At 37.1% G+C, this 10,564-nt stretch overlaps 1 protein-coding gene across 2 annotated transcripts in view; it reads right to left on the bottom strand.

The window, feature by feature from the left end:
• LOC127509615 (protein phosphatase 1 regulatory subunit 29) overlaps nucleotides 1–10,564 on the bottom strand; it is a 114,778-nt gene that overhangs the window by 103,157 nt on the left and 1,057 nt on the right. Inside the window, exon 1 of one of the 2 annotated variants that reach the window (XM_051888509.1) lies at nucleotides 3,419–4,436. The exons of the other annotated variant lie outside the window; for it this stretch is intronic. The gene's annotated coding sequence lies outside the window, so the exon portion shown is untranslated. Of the gene's footprint in view, nucleotides 1–3,418; nucleotides 4,437–10,564 lie in introns of those variants that run through there. 2 annotated transcript variants of the gene reach the window in all.

Here is a 10,564-nt window from a genome sequence, read left to right on the forward strand (position 1 = left end):
GATAGGGATTAAATGATAGGGATCTACTTATTTTTGGTTTGAGTATATACAAGTATATATCTATCAATTTCTAAAAGAAATTTGCATTTAAATATAAAAGAAAATCATAATTTTATAGAAAAACTACTTTTTTGACCATTTTCCATTGTGGTACAGCGTTGTCATTATGGCAACGTTTCCCTAAGAAACATTGGGAAACGTCCCTAAAAAAAATCTTTTTTGATTTGCATAATTGAAGATATTTCATGTAATAAAAACTTATTTGAAAAAATATTTCATGGTTAGAACATAATGCATACCATACAGGGTTGACATGTACACGCTATGTGCACGCATTATGTTTTTAGGTTGTTTTATTTATTTATCATAATTTGGATACAGTATACACACTATCGTTTAAAAGTTCGGGGTGAGTAAGTTTTCTTATAAGAAATTATTTTATTCAGCAAAATTGCATTAAATTGATCAAAAGTGACAGTAAATAATATACATTGTTACAAAAAATTCTATTTCAAAATAATTCTATTTCAGTTCTACTTCAAATAAATGCTGTTATTTTGAACTATGTATTTATCAAAGAATAAGAACAAAAATATTAAGCAGCACAACTGTTTTCAACATTAATATTAAGAGGAAATGTTTCTTGTACAGCAACCCCGCATATGAAAATGATTTCTGAAGGATCATGTGACTAAAAACTGTGGAGAAATAAAAATTCAACTTTGCCATCACATAAATAAATTACATTTTAAAACATACCGAAATAGAAGAGAGTTATGTTTACAGTGTCTTTTTACAATAAATTTACAGACATAATAATGCATTGTGTAATTCAAAATATGCCTGTGAATAGAACATTCATTTACATTAACAGCACTTGGACTGTGTTTTTAAGAACTTTTCTTAGAGTGTATTTTTAAACTTGACTATTTGTAGCAGACAAATATTGGAAAATTATATCAATTTGAGAAAAAAAACAAAAACACTAAGTAATTTGTTACAGACAATTAGACAAATATACTAAAGATCTAAGAATATGTGACGTATCGGCTTAGCTGAAATTGACACAATGTTGTTTCTACAGACATAAGCATGGTCACTCTCATTAAGTTTAATCTAAAAAAAATATAAATAAATAAAAAATCTGGTATTACATAAGCCAAATCACTTATTAATTACCCAGAGCCTCATTACAACAACAACATGTGCTTAAATGCAAGACAGACTGACTAGATGAAACAGGTTCCTTATTTCCTAAAGGGCAAAGACTCTTCTTTCTTTCCACGGAGTTCCAATATAACAAAAACATTTTAATAAATGTTAATTACACTGATATCATCACTTATTGATTCCGGTACTGTAATAAGAGATCACATCTCAACTCTTATGTTTTATAGATTACGTGGCTTGCTTAGGCAGCATGACATATGATTACTTAATAGCACTGGTGTGGTCAGCACTTTCACCCTAACAACATGATTAAAAATGTGTGATTGATGTGATTAAAAATATCTATTGCCCCACAAAACAGGAACGGTTCTGACTTCTTGCACAACAACATTTTTGTGGTCCAATACCCACAGTCTTCATTACTAAATCAAAGCGATTATTCATTAATGGGAAGCAGAATATAAGACACCCCTCCCCCTTAACACACATACTTTCTCCCTCAGTCTCTCTCTCTCTTATATCATTATAAGGCTCTAATTAAAAGGCACATTGAAAGCCTGCAGGGATTCGATCTTTAGGGATGTATTTGGAGCAAAGGGACAGTTGAGCTTGGCATCATAATTACTGCCTCTCTGTGCAGTGAGGAGAAAGATGCATAAAGTGCACAAGAACAACATCATCTACACATAGTGCCTATTTTATTCATTACGCTGGTTTCATCTCGCACACCGAGCAGCATCAACCACATTTGGACATTTAAAGACCAGATTGCGCACCCTCAAACGGTGAAGCTTGAAAGATGTAAAAAAACAAAGCCTTGCTAGGTTATGTTGTCCAAAATGTCCTCCGCTTCACCACACTGGTGGCTTGACCTTTGTGTCCATAGCTGTTTGAGCCCTGGGCCATCTGTAAAAAACACAGCGCTCCTGTGGCTGAGGAACTGAGCTAATTGCTCTGAGTATCAATGACTGATAGAGTGAGATCGAGCACTGTGGCACCCACCTGTGCAAACCAATAGGATTGTAATCCTGCTAAGCTCTGCTATAAGCACCTTCACAAGTCATTTATTGGCACTGATTAGCAATTTCAAAACTTTTTTCATCATCGAGATGATTTACTGGCGACTGGCTGAGGAAGACAGTGTGATATGAATTGACTGATAAACTGTAGAAATTATTACACCTGCTGCTCCAGACTTACAATCTAGGCATTGCTTAGAGACCCTATCTTTATTGCATTATTATTTATATGCATTACATAAACACAATGCACGACTAGCCTATATAAAATGTAAGCGCACATATCTAAAATATCATATAGCCTATATTTATAATAGATTATATTTAGAATATTAAAAAAAATGGGAAAAATATAAACGTAAAAAAATGTCCAACAGGTTTTTCAGAAAATTTACTTAAACTTTACTATCATATTATAGAGATCAATGGAAGCCAGTGCCACACACTGTTACTTGACGATGCATATTAAAGTATACCTTAATCATTATTCAAAATATCTCACTCTCTCACCCTTACAAACACGCACATCCTCTGAGCTGTGAATGTAATTCCACAACACAGTTCATAGAGATGCTTTCTGACATTCTTTCTTACATACATACATACATACATACATACTAATGAATAACACATGAGATGAAAAGAGTCATGTCAAAGTTATGAAACACTGAGGGAACATGCCCCTTCCGTCGTTTGAATGCTGCTGTGAGCCGAAACCGTGTCACGCAGTTCGCCAACAAAACCCCGCCATGGTATATTAATACCAAATCCCCTCAGCACATCTGTTAGAGGCGATCTGACGGTTCGCCCTAAGTGCATCTCCTGCAGTCGCTCTCCATGTTTATTACATGCCTATAGATTAAGACCAGCTCCCAGTGAACTACATCCTATGCGAGGAGATACAGAATCATTCATATGGCACCACACAAGTAACATTCACGAGAAAAATCACATCAAACCTACATATTTGAGCTTCAACGACTGCCTTGAAATACATAAATTCTGAGAGAAAACGCGCTGCGCCAGAAACGCGTGAATGCGTTCACGGCTTCTACATGATTTCGCGGCGCGTGCAGGTGGCTTCTCATCAGAGCACTGCGCAGTCTGAGCAACCACGATGCCTGATCTCCGATACAGTGTGGGAAGAGGTGGTCCATATATTCCGCCTAGGTATGCCTGCCATCGACTATTGCAAATGTGGGTGATAGAAATAGAGAAAAGTTTCTTACCTCTGTCGGTGTCTTCTCTGAAAAGATTCCGCTGTTTGTTTAGCTGCCTATCCGCTTTACTACACTGTGGGATCAGTGAGAGATACAGAAAGAGGATGGGAGGGGGAGTGAGAGAGTGAAGATCGGGGTAGACCTTTCTACACTGGGATGATGCCACTCCTGCGTGATATCAACCGCAATATGCAGCCACCCGTTATGTTAGGCGAAGATGCCATCACTTTTTTTATTTTAAGATCATGTTTTTTTTCCCCCTTTCTAATTTATTCTACAAAGAATCAAATCTAGCTATCCACCCACTCACCTAATTTGTTTTATGTACAGTATATCATGTAGCAGCTGCTCTAAATTGTTTTCTGTTTTAAATTCGAGTGATAGGCTATGCTATTGTTTAAAAAAAAAAAAAAAAAAAAAAAAGCTTGAGTACCGCTTCAAAATAGTCAGTTCTCTGAGGAACTTACAAATTGGATTGCTTAAAGGGTTAGTTCACCCAAAAATGAAAAAAAAAAAAATGGCATCAATTGACCCTTCGCCGATCTAACCAATCATAACGCCGAATCCGCCATTTTGTCCGACAAAGCAGTCAGGAGTTAGAAGATTAACCTCGGTGGACTTGAACTTGAAAAATGGTGTGTACTGACGTCTTTCCGCGTTTGAAACAACATTCTTTCTCATGTTCATTCATGTTTATTTGATGATATAAATTAACTAGTAGGAAGAAATGATCGGTTCACGAGCCGCTTGAGCTGAGGCGCTACAGCGATCTGTCACGACACATTAAAGAGCCACAAAACGGTTTTTATTGTTTGATTTAAAAAAAAAACAAAACAAAAAAAAAAAACAATTTGAAAGCTGAGACTTTGTCATAAATCATAAATATATCATAAATATATCACATATCATAAATATCCTGCTCTGTCTTGTCTGTCGACGTGTTGTCAGTGTCCTCTTTGCTCCGCGATGTATTTTTCACTCTGTGTTGTAACAGCACCATGGCTTGTCAGACAAAGCAACAGTAACTAAGGTGGGTGGGTCTTTGCGAAGGGTCAATTACTCACCCTCACATAGTTCCAAACCCGTGAGACTTTCGTTCATCTTCGAAACTTAAATGAATATATATGAAGATATATTATAGGATAAGATATTTGATTTATGTCCCTCCTTTGACGGTCCACGCAACTACCACATAGTCCACATTTTCTGAAGAAAATCGATCGCTTTATATGATATAACAGTTTGAATTTTATTCAAACAGCTGAACAGTAGATGCACGCGCATGACACACGAGAAACCCCATTGGTTCTTGCAGAAACTCAAAGTTTTTTTTAGGCGCAATGATATTACGAAGTGTCTTTCACAAATGTTGTGAAAGGCACGCTCCCTGTGCAAGCAGGGGGTCACAGGCGCTGCGTAATATCATTGCGCCTGCTGCACCCATGGTACTGCAGCAAAATTCCTTGATTATTACGCCGGAATGAGAGTATAGTTCCTAGCCATATCGGCCTAGAAAAATCGTAACTTTTCATTTTACACAAAGTAACTACAGAAGAGTCAAGTTTTAAATAGGAAAAATATCGAAACTCTTTGGTCATTTTTGAGCGAGATGCTAACGGCCTAATCAGATTCAATGAACTATGCTAAGCTATGCTAAAAGTGGTACCAGCCAGACCCGGAGATCGGCTGAATGGATTCGAAAACGGTAAAACTCAACTGTTTAACTCTAGGGAAGTTGGAAAATGAGCCTATTTTCAAAAAAAGTGGAGTGTTCCTTTAAGATATTTTAAAGTCTTTGCCATAACTGATGTGTGTGTTGATTAATGTTTATATGTGAAAAAAAGCCTAAATTATATCTGTTCATCATATAAAGCGAAAAATTTTGGACTAAACCTCTCAATTCATATGGATTCGTTTTACGATCTCTTTTTAAACTTTATAAAGTGTCAAAGTGGTTACGTGGACTGTGGACAGAAATTTCTCAGATCTCATCAAATTTCAAAGATGAAGGAAAGTCTTACGAGTTTGGAACAACATGAGGGTGAGTAAATAATGACATAATTTTTAGTTTTTGGGTAAACTATTCCTTTACGTTACTGTGTAACCAGTAGCGGCTCCTGGCCACACATTTAGGTCAGATTCTGGGTCTCAGCGCTAGCTTATGATAAACATTTTCTAAGCTTTATATTGTAATTGCTGAACACATCAGACACACTTTTGGGGGAGTTCTAATGTCCTTGCGTTATTCAGCCTGAGGGTGGTGCTCTAATGATGATTGACAGACTTTAGTACACACGACAAACGCATATAGCTGCATATACGCTTATAGATTGCCATCTCTTAATGTAGTATTTATTACCTCCGAATGTTGTTTTAGAATATTGCAGGTTGTGTAGGAATTCCAGTGAGGAAAAAAAGTCATTTCTCACTTGTCTGTTCACAGAACAAGCATAAAACGAACACAACAGAACTACTTTATTGTATTTAAAAGCTATTCACATGAGCACGTTAAATTAAGGGTTTATACTCTCATTAATTTGATACGCTAGCCTACTCCACATAAGAACAGACATGCCAACTAGTTACTGACCTGATAGCTGACACATATCTGAAGCAGACTGATATCATCTTGGTCTGGAGTGAGGTTTACGTAAGGTGTGTTTACCTAACGTGAAAATAAGCGGGGCAGCCAGAAATCTGCCTCAATGAGAGCGCGCTGCAGTTCCATTTTTTACCACAGATTTACATTGGAGATGTGTGGGGCGCTGTAGAGCTAGGAAGGGCTTCGAGACCTGCTGCCCCACTTAGTATCATGAATACATGCCTGCTGAAGACGTGCACTACATTTTAATATACATTCTGCTCAGTTTACGACTTAAAATAGTCTAGAAAATCCGAAAAATATTTGTTACAGAATGCTTAACACATTTACAATTTATTACTAATTCAGTGTATATAGAGGTCTATGTTTGGATGAATATTTTGGTGGGGCTCTGCCCCACCTGCCCTTACAGACGAGCCGTGGCTGGTAAGAACTCTAAACAGCATGAAAGGTTTCCCCAGTAGCAATAAATAAGGGAAAGGCACTTTAGGCTATATTGAAGTTGACGCCATAGGATATCTGAAGCACCTTCAAATGGTGGCTAGAGGTTCTTCAAATAGCTCTGCCTGTGTAGCATCCTGCAGAATTGAAAATTGTGCCTTTTCTTCTTCTTGTTCAACTTATTATTATTATTATTTTATTTATTTATTTATTTATTCATTTGCATAGTCCAAAGCTCTTAGAAACGAATGACTGACATTCTTCCAGTTTCCTAAGCAATACTCTTGTTTGACTGCATAATTTGAGCAGCTGAGCCTTCAAGAATTCTTTATTGACTATGTCCATCACAGCTTCAAAAATGGTTGAGTACATATTCTGGTAGAAAATAGTACTATCGACATTATGCCATGTGCAATGTGTAACAGGTCTGCTGAGAGCTAGACTACTAATCAATGCATAAAGGATATGGAGAAGAAAAACACAGATGTTGTAGTATACTTGTTACATAGTTCACCCACACTCTCTCACTTTTTTTTTTTTTTTTGCAACGATGCCATGGCATATAATAACCATATTGGGTTCCCTAAAGAACATTTAAGTGACCAGATAACCATTTCTTTTCTTAGTGAGTTACTCTATGAGTTACTGTCTTCTGTTAAACACAAAAGAAGATATTCTGAAGAATGACTAAACAGATTTTGTCCATACAATGAAAAAAAGAAACAAAACTGACACACACACACAGTTTGGACCGACATGAGGGTAAGGAAATGATTTTGGGGTGAATTATCCCTTTAAAATTTGTACCTTGAGTCTGTGTAAGAAATGTTTACATGTTGGTGCCCAAATGAACAACATAAGATGACTAGAAAAAGAGAGTTGTATGCACTATAAAGTGATCCTTGAGAGAGCTGACTTGTAAAACCATCCAAGATGGGAACATTTCAAGCTTCTAAGTACAAAACAACACATTTGCTCACACCGTTGGCAGAGCTATGACTGTAGGTTCTGTATAAGCCACCTTTTCCCCATCCAACTTGCTAAATCCAATGAAGAAATGCGAACGTGTTTACTAAATAGCAACCCCCAGCCTCCCCAACTCACGACTCAAGTGCTGCAGCTGTGTTCCCATGGCAACGTGCCGCAGAAGTGAGACAAGCAATGAGCCAAGGTAGAGCAAAAAGATACAGTGTGACACTGCTTAAAAAAGGCAGATCTTTCTTATCTCACGCTCCCGTTCCATCCCTCCATTACTGCCACTCTCTAGTCTCTCACGTCCGTCTGTCAGAGCAGCAGAGGCTCAGGCACAGTTTTCACAACTGGCGGTCAAACTTTGTGTAAAACGGGCCGACAAAGTAGCTACTGAAAAACGTACAATACTGACGTATGGAGGATTCATTTGTGTTGAGCGAGAAGTGATGAGTGGACTCTCTTGGAGGAAGAACATCATGTTCCTGTCTCTCACAGAGGAACTTTGAAATTCACTTTGAAAACAGAGACCAGGGTAGAGGAGGAAAGATGAATAAATGATGGCGTGAATAAATGAACACATGCTGGGATGTGTAGCAGTGGCTGTTGATAGACTACAGGCTTCTACTGTGGTGGAAAACTCACCTCATCACTTGTTCATTCTGTTATCATCCATTCAACAAGCACGTCCTTCTCAGATTCGGTACACTTGTGAATTTTAACCAACAAGTCCATTTCACACCACTCGCTCCCCATCTGTCTGAATGGCACTGAGTGCTAGTTTTTCTCCTTTAAAAAAACTCTTCAAAACAAGAAACATGCTACTGAGGACAAGTTGTGGTGTACAGAAAACTGGACAACTCCATAAGTGGACAACAAACTCACATCCATGACCTGAGAGTCCTGAGAGGAGTTGAAAATTATTGTTTTGTAGCACAGGATGCTCAGTAGCACGACCCATCTGGCCCAGCTGTTAAATTCACACCAGTGTTTTTATCCAAAATCTAATAGCTTTCCTAAATTTGTTCTTTGAAGAATGCTGTTAGTTGTCTGCAGAATGGGAAGACATAATAAGCAATAAGCATAGAAGACAAGCTAGGACATCTGAAAAAAAGAGCAGAACAAGCTAAGTTGTCTGATGTGTGAATATTATTTGAGAACAGAGAATTAGAAGAAGGTGTAAAAAACCTTTGAATAATATCAAAAAGCAGAAACTGAATGTGTTTGTTTTCTAGAGGGACACAAGGGAATGTACGGGGTCTGCTTTCAATGCACTGCAAAAAATGCTTTTCTTATTTAGTATTTTTGTCTTGTTTCCAGTCTAAATATCTAAAAATTCTTAAATCCAGATGCATTTACTAGATAAGTAAAATGAAATTATATTTTTTTTTTTTCAAAGTGAGTGAGGTTTTTGCTTAAAACAAGCAAAATTATCTGCCAATGGGGTAAGAAAAATAATCTTGTTTCTGTTTGAATTCTTGTTTCTGTCCCAAACAGAAACAAGATTATATTTCTTACCCCATTGGCAGATAATTTTGCTTGTTTTAAAGGATTAGTTCACTTTCAAATGAAAATTAGCCAAGCTTTACTCACCCTCAAGCCATCCTAGGTGTATATGACCTTTCTTCTTTCTGATGAACACAATCGAAGATATTTTAATAAATATCCTGACACATCCGAGCTTTATAATGGCAGTGAACAGGGTTCATGAGTATGAGCTGAAGAAAGTGTCTCCATCCACATCCATCCATCATAAACATTCTTCACACGGCTCCGGGGGGTTAATAAAGGCCTTCTGAAGTGAAGCGATGCATTTGTGTAAGAAAAATATCCATATTTAAAAAGTTATGAAGTAAAATATCTAGCTTCCGCCAGACTGCCTTCAATATTCAAGTTACGGAGAAAGTGTAAAACTCTTGCAGTTTAAAACGCTTGCGTTACATCCTACGCCTTCTTTATTCAACTTACGGAAAAAGCTTAACTGACGCGACGCCAGTTCCGTTTTTTTGTGGTTGTTTTTTTTTTTGGTAATTTGAATACGGAAGTTGGTCAGGTGAAAGCTAGATATTTTACTTCATAACTTGTTAAATATGGATATTTGTCTTACACAAACGCATCGCATCGCTTCAGAAGGACTTTATTAACCCCCCGGAGCCGTGTGAATATGTTTATGATGGATGGATGTGGATGGAGACACTTTCTTCAGCTCATACTTGTTGATCCTGTTCACTACCATTATAAAGCTCGGATGCGTCAGGATATTTATTAATATTTCTCCGATTGTCTTCGTCAGAAATAAGAAAGTCATATACACCTATGATGACTTGAGGGTGAGTAAAGCTTGGGCTAATTTTCATTTGAAAGTGAACTAAGTGAACTTTTTCCCAAAGAAAACAAGAAAAAATATTGTATGTCATTTTACTTATCTGGATTTAAAATTTTTTAGATATTTGGACTGGAAACAAGACAAAAATACTAAGTAAGAAAAGCATTTTTGCAGTGTGTTTCTTCAAGCAGCTTTAGCGTCACTGAGTTTCAATGTACACGTGCTGCCATCAAGTGGTGAGCAGAAGTAATCAATCAATCTGTTTTATACTTGTGATGTGGTTTCCCTCAACTGAAGCAATTTCCCTCTTTACCCCTGCCATCTGTCAGTGGACGACTCTTTTCTCCAGACAATCTGTGCTCAAGCTGTGAATTAACTATGGATGTCATTTTCAGCAGGCAAACAGCCACACGGCAGCTGCCGTCAGTGGTGACAAATTTACTGTAGGCTAAGTGTTTTTTTGCAGATGCTAAACACAGAGAAATATTGTAGGTTGCTTCTCACATACAAATGTAGCAGACGCATAACATATGACCAAACTAATTAAAATGGGTGAAATATTAATAGTACATTAATACACAAAACTAAAAATAGTAAAGCAAGGAAGTGTGCATTATCACATTGTATGCAACAAAAACATGCATGTTTCTCAGCCTTCTTTTTTTAAATATGATTATATAGTACGTAGTTAGGATATAATATAATGGCTAAATGTCTGTGCAATATGATGCAGCCTGAAATAAATAACTGACAACTTGAGTAAGACACTTATATAATGCTCAAATGTGACTAAATTTGTAACAGGCTTTAGATAGCC

This window comes from Ctenopharyngodon idella, chromosome 3 (genome assembly GCF_019924925.1).
Source record: "Ctenopharyngodon idella isolate HZGC_01 chromosome 3, HZGC01, whole genome shotgun sequence".
In the NCBI taxonomy this organism is placed as follows: domain Eukaryota; kingdom Metazoa; phylum Chordata; class Actinopteri; order Cypriniformes; family Xenocyprididae; genus Ctenopharyngodon; species Ctenopharyngodon idella.